General features: G+C 33.3%; 1 long non-coding RNA gene and 1 pseudogene across 1 annotated transcript; both read left to right on the top strand.

Annotated features, from left to right (window-relative positions):
- Nucleotides 1-647: 647 nt before the first annotated feature.
- On the top strand, nt 648-6,547 carry LOC113001900 (NAC domain-containing protein 73-like; annotated as a pseudogene).
- A 1,241-nt stretch (nt 6,548-7,788) lies between these two features.
- On the top strand, nt 7,789-8,882 carry LOC121175086 (uncharacterized). The gene is made up of 2 exons (XR_005892106.1): nt 7,789-8,541; nt 8,649-8,882. It is a non-coding gene; the product is annotated as an uncharacterized lncRNA (long non-coding RNA).
- Nucleotides 8,883-11,742: the final 2,860 nt, after the last annotated feature.

Raw genomic sequence — 11,742 nt, 5'->3', positions numbered from 1 at the left:
GTCAAAAATATGTATCCTCTACTGATGCAAAAGCCGTGTCTAATGCTACTTGACCATTGATTAAAATGGATAGTAAAATCTTTCTCAAAGTGCTTGAGCCACGTCCATAGAGTGAATATTGCATCTTCAAACAGTTTGTTAGCATTAAAGGTTGCATTAGAGAACACTATGTTGTTCCTAAGCTTCCAAGTGGACCAAGTTAGAGCCAACCACCAGCATTGCCATCTCTGCATCCTAACACTATGTTGTTCCTAACACTATGTTGTTCCTAACAATGGTATCAATTGAATAATAACTACAATTAATGACTCTAATTTGTTAGGACTAAGCTCAGACATATTTCTTTCTCAAAGTTCTATTCCAGCCATGACCCAAGAGCATTTCTTTTAGACTTTTCCAAAACCTAGTGCCAAATAATTATCCAACTCGAATAGCAGTTGTTGGACTCTAAGTTTCAGTTCAAGCTTAACAATCAGTGTCATACTATTGATCAAAACAAAGCAGGTATAAATATGCAATACTAGACTCAAAATATGCAACAAACACTAGACCTAAATCAGTGTCACAGAAATTGGAAGAAAATATTTTATCCAAGCACAAACTTCAAGCCTTATTCCATGTATTGGGGGGAAGTTATGACTGGCCATATGGGTAGAGGTGTCATAGAGGAGCAGGTATGGAGGAAGGGACCTTGGACTGCTGAAGAGGACAGGTTGCTTGTTGAGTATGTCAGGTTGCATGGTGAAGGCAGATGGAACTCTGTTGCTAGGCTTGCAAGTAAGAAACACCAAACTTTTTTCACTGTTTTGTTTCTTAATATATATGATTGGATTTTCACATTTATAAGTGACAATATAGCAAAAAAACAACTGAAATTGTTTTCAACTTCTACTGTTCATGTTGGCTACATTCATGTTCACCGGAAGCTCTTCATTTTGAAAATTATACTATTGTCTGGTAGAAATTATGATATGATCTATGTATCTATAGTTTTAGTCAATCTCTACGTGATACGTAGTTGAGTTTTTCAATTCACAATAAAGACTAGATAAAACTCAATATGTATCATGGCTGAAACCATTAATCTGACACTATATATATCAAGACTAGATAATCCTTTTGGCATATTCAACGATGACATTGTTAGGGCAACTCAACACATTAATAATCACATTTTAAAAGTCTTACTTAAGTAAACCCCTAATACTATAACACATATATATCAGCAAACAAGAACTCTGAGTACTTCGACATCCTTACCTTGACAGTAGCAAGATCGCGACACCACTCCAAAGAGCACGACTTCGGCTATGGCGGTGGTGGGAACAACAGGTAGCTAGGGTGGGCACGACGGAGGTCAGGGAACGGCGATGTGAGGGTGGGCACAAAAGAGATCGAGTGGGATGAGTAGAATGTGCGCTACGTTTTAGGTTTTCGTCGTAGAGTTTTCGAATACAGGAGATGAAGTGTTGAATCAATGGAAAGACGAGTATATATAGTACAAAATTTAAGACGGTGTATAAGCAACACCGTCTTTGTATCCTTTTATTTCTATGACGGTGTATTCAAAAGCACCGTCTTCGATAAGTTGAACCAAACGTACAAAGCCGGGGTTATATTCAAACGTCGTCGTTTACGAAATGTACCGTTTAAAAATTGTATATAATTACGTAAATGCCACCGCGTTGACTACTACGTCGGCTACTGAATGACCGACGTAGAATGTGCGTCGTAAAATAGGATATTTTTAGTAGTGATTGTTATAAATTTTGAAAAGTTGATATTAGTAAAAAAAAATGTATACCCATAATTATTTTTAATATTAATTACATAAATTTTAGATAATATTAGTCAATATCCAAGATGAAGTATCCTTTATGGAAATATGATGCTTACAAGATTCATTAAAAGAAATCAGAAGTGCATGCAATGTGGGATTATGAGGTAGCAAGAGCCTTAAATCAAATGGTTATAACTTCTAGTTTATCAAATCCTTTGGTTTGTCTTAAAACCTGATATTTAGAGAGTTATGGGGGAGTTCCATGACAATGACTCAATGAGGTAATTCCTAAAGAGGAAAATTCATCTTTCATCATCTAGATCCCTTAAAAATTAGAGAGAATATAGACATACTTATGTCATCGAGTATGTGTAGAAAATAATTGCAAATATTTTATCCAAGTTAAGGATGGTACATGATAATTGTGGCCCATACTTACATTTTGTAGTATTTTTGGTGCAATTCATATTAAGTGATGTCTCTTGTGCTTTTGAGGCTGTTAAAACTATATGAACCTGTGTTAAAACTGTAGTTGCAGTAGGTACCTCTGGTACCAATTTTAAGGCATTTTTTCATGCACTTTCACTGTTGTATCTTGGACCATCCAAAGCATTTTGAAATAAACTTTTGGCAGTGTAATATATGTGATATACAAGATGTATTAGTAAAAGTGCAAAATACAATAGTCTAATTTTAATACAAAATATATTTTGCAGACCAAAAGAAATTATTACGACATATGCAAGATGTAAAAGTGAAAGTACAAAATACAGTAGTCTAATTTTAATACAAAATATATTTTGCAACCCAAAAGAAACTATAGCCACATATGCAACATGTAATAGTGAAAGTACACAATACAATAATATCATTTTTATACAAAATATATTTTACAGACCAAAAGGAACTGCTACCACGTATGCAAAATGTAATTGTGAAAGAAAAAAATACAATAGTCTAATTTTAATACAAAATATATTTTGCAGACCAAAGAAACTGTTACCACATATGCAAGACGTAATAGTAACGTAAAGAATACAATTGTCTAATTTTAATAAAAAAAATATATTTTGCAGACCAAAAGAAATTTTACCAATTAGGTCAATAGGCATTTGTCCATTGGTAAATCTTCTTGTTGGGCTTGTTGGGAAGTCGATGCCATATGATTTGTAATTGGACTTTGTAGTTGTTGTTATTTCCATTGTCGGACATCCAACAACAAAAAGGCAGGGCACTTGCGATTCTCCATGGACACATTGTTGCATGAAAATTGCAACCAATAGAAAAAAAGGTAGAATTACCCATGACTTAGTTTTAGCTTCCATCTAGAAAAGCTATAATAATGAGACAAAATAAGTTGGGTTAATAATTATGATCCGATAAGTAATTAATGAGTAGTGTGGTAAGTGCAAAAGATGAAAGGTGCATGCGTGTATATATTGGATGGGCAACAAAGTTTTCTGTCCAAGTTGAAAGATTTTTTTTGCTTTTTTTATTTTGCAAAGAAATGAGAATGAAGCAATATTGAAGGCCGAAGAATTTGACGAGATTTTTTTCTTGTCAATAAAAAAACATAACATGCTTTCTAATTAAGATGACAAATTTGACAAGTTTGTTACAAATAAAAACAAAAGGTCTATTTGTTCCTTTTTTTTTTAATTTTTCTCCATTCGTCATGTTGAGAAGTGAACACCAAGAAGGGACAACAACTTTTATTTGTTCCTATTTAGTGTGACTTTGGATGAGTGTTGGTAAAATTAATTTTCATTAAAATTGATTTTGAGGTGATGTGATTTATGTTAGGCATAAAATTTAATACAAAATTTTGGATGCAACATAGAAGTTACTCAGAATTATTTTAACTTATAATCAATTTTAAATTTTTCTCTAACATGAGACTAAGTAGCTGAAAATATCAGTTTTATTGAAGCAACAATTTTGTGGTAGAAGATGTGATCATTCACTTTATTAAGTTTAAATTATTTATATTATCTTATCCTTAACTTGGACTAAATCTCCATCCGACATGAATGCTATTTAGAGAAAGGGGATATTACCCTTCGACTAACCTTGCTATTATGTAGTACCTAGCTTCTTATCTTCTGTTCCCTATCTTAATTATGCACATACGCTAGCTGTGCAAAATGTTCTTTTGTTAAGTTATTATTAGTCTTATTGAAAACATATAATTCAAAAATATGTTGTTTTTTATTCTAGTCTCTCTCTCCTTAGGTTCCACAAAAATAAAAATATTTTTAATCTCTCACTAACTATTAAAAACACATGATTTTAAAAGAAAATGAATAAAATTCAAATAAACCTAATTTTAGAAGACTTAATATTTTAAGATGCTTAAAAAAATTTAAAAATATAATTTTACTACCAACAAGATCTAATATAATTAATAGATAATTAATTTTCTCAAACTAGTGTAAGAGGTTTGATTTATAACCATGCAAACAAAAAAACAACTTCATTGAAAAACAAAATTCATTTTAGTGATCTTTACACAATCTCAAAATGATTAGTCTCTGATTATTAGTCGGGATATATTTTTGGTGAAGAAGAAAACATATAGTTTTATTATATTTTTCATCATATGGATTCACATCTGATTGTCAATTTATTGAAATTTTAGTGCAGGCTAAGATAGCCTAATCCAACATTTCTTTCACAGGACTTCCAAGGCATACACAACAGGAACAAGGAAAAGGAGAAAGGTGCACTAAGTGTTAAAACTCATGGTAGAGAGATAGAAGAAAGAGAAAAAATAAACTTACTATTTGTATTACTGGATAATGCTCAAAATGAGCAAATCATTTTTTACACGAGTACATTGAGTCTTATATAGCTAAACGTGTAACTAACTAAACTAAATTGTAACTAACTTAACTAATAACTAACTTGTAACTAACTAAACTAATTTTATCTCTAATACCCCCCACAAGCTGGAAGGTGTTGAAAACACTTCCAGCTTAGAGAAGACAATACATCAACATCAAAGGAAATGAAAAATTTGAAAACTTAGAATATAGTTAAACATGCCGGAAATACATCCGGCAAAACAAAAACTTCTAGAAATCTTTGACCAACTTCGACTTTCTCAATCTTCTTCCAAGAGTCCAAAGCAAGCATCAAAGCTTAACCATCAAGCAAAATTAGCAACAAGGCCATTTGATAAAAGCTCAAAACATCAATCTAGAAAACTATCAAAGTTTAACCACCAAGTAGAAACTATACCTCAAAGTTTAACCACTTGGCAGAAGCAACGAGGCTTAACCATCAAGAGTAGAAGCAAAACAACGATTCAATGCTTAACCATTCATGGCAAAAGCTTAAACAATGCTTAATCACCATGGACAAAAGCTTACATCAACAAAATAGAAGAATCACAAAATTTGTCTTCTATGAGAACTTTTCACAAACACTTTGTGAACCAATAATAACAAAGGCTTAACCACTCATGACAGAAGCTAACAAATGAACAATGTTTAACTACCACACATGGCAAAAGCTAAAATCATTAAAACAAGCCAAAATCTTCATAATCATTTAATCAAACACCTTGTAGGTAGAAAAAAAATTTGGACACTACTAGACATAGAGAAACTTACACAAACTTTATTTGTTTTTTTTAAGGGGGGGGGGGGGGGGGACCTCCAGCTTCCTCCATAGATGTAGCACCAACCAACTGAAGAAACTTAGTGATGTGAAGATTAGAAAAGAAGACATGAATAAATTGGTAATGAATTTCCTCATCACCGAAGGCTATGTTGAAGCTGCTGAGAAATTCCGAATGGAGTCTGGAACTGAACCAGACATAGATCTTGCAACAATAACATATCGCATGGCTGTTAAAAATGGTAGTACAAAGTGGTAACGTTGAAGATGCAATTGAAAAATTGAATGACTTAAATCCAGAGATACTGGATACAACTCCCCAATTATTTTCCATCTTCAACAACAACGATTGATAGAACTCTTCCGGAATGGAAAAGTAGAAGCGCTAGAGTTTGCCTAAGAGGAGCTTGCACCAAGCAACAACAAAAAAAATGAACAAGCAGTGGAAAAAAAATATAGGTGAAGTTTGACTTTGCTCTGATACCATGTTAAAACTTATGGTAGAGAGATAGAAGGAAGAGAAAAGAGAAACTTAGTATTTTAGTATTACTGGATAATGCTCAAAATGAGTAAATCAATTTTTACATGAGTACATTGAGTCATATATAGCTAAACTTGTAAATAATTTGTAACTAACTAAACTAAATTGTAACTAACTAAACTAATAAGTAACTTCTAACTCACTAAACTAATTTTATCTCTAATACTTAGATGAAGATGGAAGTGGGACATGTTGGCACAAAACTGGTAAAACATACCAGTCTACAACAGTGCCGAGTTGAAAGGTTACAAGAAAATCCTTGTGCTTTACACAAACTATGGAAAACAAATTGGGTCATGCATCAATACAACCTTGGCAGTGATGAAGAGGAGAAAGGAGGGGAGATAGTGGTCTCCAAGGTTTTCTACCAAACACAGCCTAGACAATGTGGTTCCCTCATGAAAGATTCATCAGCTCCTCCTGGGAAACATATGAAGGGTCAAAGTGTGCATGCTGAGGTAATGAATAATAACAAAAACAACAACAATAATGGGTATGTTGAATACTACCATTCTTCAAATTTCATATCTTTTGATCAAGGAGGGCAAAATGCTCGAGTAATTTCTCATTTTCCTGTCCATGAAGGTGCTCCTTTCATTCCTTGAATGAAGTGGTGGAGAGTTATAAGGTGAAAGGTTATGGAGAAAATATATTGAATATATACACATAGAATATTCATAATATTGAGGCATTACAATTATATATTATGCAAAAATAAAATAAGTTAATAACCTACTGTCATTAGGATGGGGAAAGTTGGGCAAGAATAAGGAGAGAGATTGCTTTATTTGAAAACTAATGCATAGAGATATGATACTCGATTAAGGAAGAAAGAGATTTTGGTCTTAACATTTTGGAAAATGAAATCAATTTTGGAATTGAGAAGCCAAATTGAATAGCTACTAATGGGTGGTAATGACCACTAATGGGTTTTAATGACTACTAATGAGTGATAATGACTACTAAATACATTCCTAGATTTTGTTCTACCTAGCAGTCGAACCCATGACAAGATATTGTAGCATGTGCACACCACTAAATCAGTGAAGATTTTTTGATAATAATTGTTTTTCATATTTTATAGCCTTATTCTGCTTTACAATTTATGGAATTTTGATTTAACTTATGCATGAACATATTCTGGAAAATTTTATTCTATGCATATATATATATATATATATATATATGAAATCAATTGCATAATATTATGTTTCAATTATGAAATTATATGAGAATCTTATTCATAATTATATTATATCTTGATCTTGAAATGCATTATATGATTTATCCTCATATAATTAAGTTTTATGTCTAAGTGATCTTTATAATTTTGATTAATTATGGATTAGTCACAACATCTATATTTTGATTGAAATTATATATTAAGTTGGTTAAAGATCATATAAGGAATTAGACATAATATTGTAATTAATTGTACTTATATAATGAATTTTATCCCACATGAATTTTCATTATATTTGTATAATTAATTGGGATAAAATGACATTATTTTTCATGGTTTACCCACAGGCATCATGAGGTATGTATAATTTGTCGATTTTATCATAAAGTAAATATTTGTGATAGAAATTAAATTATTTTCATGTTGTACCCATAAAAGCATGAATTTGAGCATGCAATTTGATTATTCTATCATAAGGTTTAATTTTTTCTTATTGAATTAAAAATTTAGCCCACAAGCAATTTTTATGTCACAAGATTCAATTTTATGGTATGTTTACATTGGTAAAAGATACAATTAAGATTAGTATGCCTCAAATTTTGACATAAGCCTTTGAATTTTGCAGCTTCTCAAACTATTAGTTTTTTTGATATTCAATGTGATGTTCCCAAACTCAAAGAAAATAACTATAAGATATGGAAGGAGAGACTTCTTCTGCAATTGGGGTGGACTGACATAGACTATGCTATAAGGAAAGATGAACCACTTGCAATCACTAATGAAAGTAGCCCAGCTGATGTTGTGCTATATGAGCGGTGGGAGCGATCCAACTGGCTCAGTGTGATGTTCATTAAGACCAAAATCTCGGATGGGATACGTGGTTTTGTTGACCAGCATGAAAAGGTCCGAGACTTGCTTAAGGCCATTGATGACCAATTCATCACTTCAGATAAGACTTTAGCAAGCACCTTGATCATGAAGTTCTCCTCTCTTTGGCTCAACAATGTGAAAGGTGTGCGTGAGTACATAATGAAAATGCAAGATATTTCAGCTTAACTTAAGAAAGTGGAGGTTGATATGTCTGAGTCCTTCTTGGTGCACTTCATTTTGAACACCCTTCCTCATGAATATGGGTCGTTTAACCTACAACACATAAGGACAAATGGTCTATCCATGAATTAATGACCATGTGTGTTCAGGAAGAAGAAAGACTTGTAATGGAGATGGGTGAGAGTGCATTGCTGACAACTGCTTATGGGAAGAACAAAACAAGTAAGTCTCAAGCTAATCAGAAAGGGAATGGTAAAATACCACCTCAAGCTGATATTAAGAAGGTGGCAAAGGATTTCTTTTGCAAGAAGAAATGACCCATGAAGAAGGATTGCCCCGAATTCCAGAAATGGCTTGCGAAGAAAGGTAAATTAATCTCATTAGTATGTTATGAATCTATTATGGTTAGTGTTAATATTAACACCTAGTGGATTGATTCTGGATCTATTATTCATATTGCAAATTCTTTACAGGGTATGCAAAACCTAAGGAAACCAGTGAGAAGTAAGCAAAGCATTTTATCAGGCAATACGCTAAGCTCACATGAGGAGGCCATTGGAACTTGCATTTTAACTTTAAATAGTGACTTTATTTTAAAATTAGAAAGGACCTTTTATGTACCAAGTTTTTCTCGAAACTTGATTTCTGTTTCTAGACTTGTACCTTTTGGATATTCCATTAATTTTAAAGACACGTCATTTGAGTTATTTTATAATTCTCAATGTGTTGGGAATGGTATCTTGTCTGATGGTCTTTGTCTTCTTGGTTTACAAAATTGTGCCACTTATAGTTCAATGCATGTTCAAACTGGTATTAAAAGGTGTAATATTAATGAGAATTCCTCTATGTTATGTCATCGGAGATTAGGACATATCTCCATTGAGAGGATTAAAAGGTTAGTGAAATATGGGGTACTCAATACTCTAGATTATGCTTACTTTAAGACTTGTGTGGACTGCATTAAGGGCAAGCAGACCAACATGTCTAAGAAAGGTGCTAATAGGAGTTCAAGCATATTAGAAATAATTCATACTGATATTTGTTGTCCAGATATAGATGTACGTGGTTAGAAATATTTTATCACCTTTATAGATGATTATTCATGATATATGAATGTTTATTTGCTTCATAACAAAAATGAAGCATTGGATGCCTTCAAAGTCTTTAAGGTTGAAGTTGAGAATCAATGTGGCAAGTAAATAAAAATAGTGAGATCAGATAGAGGTGGAGAATACTGTGGCAGATATACTGAGAATGGACAAGCACATGGTCCTTTTGCAAAATTTCTTCAAGAACATGAGATTTTTGCCCAATACACTATGCCTGGTTCTCCAAATCAGAATGATGTGGCAGAAAGAAGGAACTGAACATTATTGGACATGGTGTGGAGTATGCTTAGCAACTCCAATCTTCCTAAGTCCTTGTGGGCAGAAGCACTAAAGACGACAGTGTATATATTAAATCGTGTTCCAACCAAGGCTGTCCCAAAGACACCTTTTGAGTTGTTTAAAGATTGGAAACCGAGTTTGAAACATATGCGCATTTGGGGTTGTTCGTCTGAGGTGAGAATATATAACCCACAAGAGAAGAAACTTGACCTGAGGACTATTAGTGGGTATTTCATTGGATATGTCAAAAGGTCTAAAGGTTATAGGTTTTACTATCCATATCATATTACTAGGATTGTGGAATCAAGAAATGCCAAGTTTCTTGAAAATGACTTGATCAGTGGGAGTGATCAATTGAGGGACTTAGGTTCTAAAATTGATTATATAGAGTCTTAACCTTCCACATCAAGTGAAAGATTGGTTGTAATTCATACCCCTCAAGTTCAAAGGGATGATGAACAACACATGATTATTGGCATTCCAAAAACTATTGTTGATAATCCAGTAGATCAAGTTGATCATCAAATTCGTGAAAATGATGAACAATCGATTGAACAACATGATCCCCAAGAAAATGTTGATGCAACATTAAAGAGGTCTACTAGAGTAAGAAAATCAGCTATACCTAGTGATTATGTTGTATATATGCAAGAATCTAACTATAATATTGGAGCTGAAAATGATCATGAAACTTTTGATCAAGCCATGAGTTGTAAAGAGTCAAATTTATGGTATGATGCCATGAAGGATGAGATGAATTCCATGCAGAGCAACAAAGTTTGGAACCTTGTAGAGTTTACTAATGGGGCAAAGGCCATTGGATGTAAATGGGTCTTTAAGACCAAAAGGGATTCATTAGGTAACATTGATAGATACAAGACAAGACTTGTTGCTAAGGGATTTACTCAAAAAAAGGAATCGACTACAAAGAGACTTTTTCTCCAGTATCTAAGAAAGATTCTCTTCGTATTATCTTGGCATTAGTTTCTCATTTTGACCTTGAGTTGCAAAAAATGGATGTGAAAACAACTTTTCTTAATGGTGATTTAGAGGAGGAGGTTTATATGAAACAACCTGAAGGCTTCTCCTCTAGTAATGGTGAGCATTTGGTTTGCAAGCTTAATAAATCTGTATATGGTTTAAAACAAGCCTCCCGTCAGTGGTATCTTAAGTTTCACGGGATAATTTCTTCATTTGGTTTTGATGAAAACCCCATGGATCAATGCATATACCACAAGGTCAGTGGGAGTAAAACTTGTTTTCTTGTTTTATATGTAGATGATATTTTACTTGCAGCCAATGATCGGGGTTTGCTACATGAGGTAAAACAATTTCTCTATAAGAATTTTGACATGAAGGATATGGGTGATGCATCTTATGTTATCAGCATTAAGATTCATAGAGATAGATCTCGAGGTATTTTGGGTCTATCACAGGAAACCTATATTAACAAAATTCTAGAGAGATTTTGGATGAAAGATTGTTCACCAAGTGTTGCTCCCATTGTGAAGGGTGATAGGTTTAATTTGAACCAATGTCCAAAGAATGACTTTGAGAGGGAACAAATGAAAAATATTCCTTATGCTTCAGTTGTTGGACGCCCCATGTATGCTCAAGAATGCAGAAGGTCTGACATTGCTTTTGCAGTTGGAATGTTAAGAAGATATAAGAGTAATCCAAGTATTGACCATTGGAGAGTTGCTAAGAAAGTGTTGAGGTACCTTCAAGGGACCAAAGATTACATGCTTATGTATAAACAGACAGACAATCTAGATGTGATTGGTTATTCAGACTCAGACTTTGCTGGCTGTGTTGACTCTCACAAATCAACATCTGGATACATTTTCATGATGGTTGGTGGAGCTATTTCATGGAGGAATGTTAAGCAGACTTTGACTGCTACTTCCACCATGGAAGCTGAGTTTGTGTCTTGTTTTGAGGTTACATCACATGGTGTATGGCTTAAGAGTTTCATTTTTGGGCTAAAAATAGTTGATACTATTTCAAGGCCTTTGAGAATTTTTTGCGATAACTAAGCTGCTGTATTTATGACTAAGAATAACAAAAGTGGAAGTCAAAGTAAGCACATCGTCATTAAGTACTTAGCCATTAGAGAAAGAGTAAAAGACAAGAAAGTTGTCATTGAGCATATAAGCACTGAGTTGATGATCGTTGATCC

Source organism: Glycine max, chromosome 6 (assembly GCF_000004515.6).
Source record: "Glycine max cultivar Williams 82 chromosome 6, Glycine_max_v4.0, whole genome shotgun sequence".
Taxonomy (NCBI): domain Eukaryota; kingdom Viridiplantae; phylum Streptophyta; class Magnoliopsida; order Fabales; family Fabaceae; genus Glycine; species Glycine max.
The sequence above is the reverse complement of the archived record's forward strand: the minus strand, read 5'-3'. Positions and strand labels throughout refer to the sequence as shown.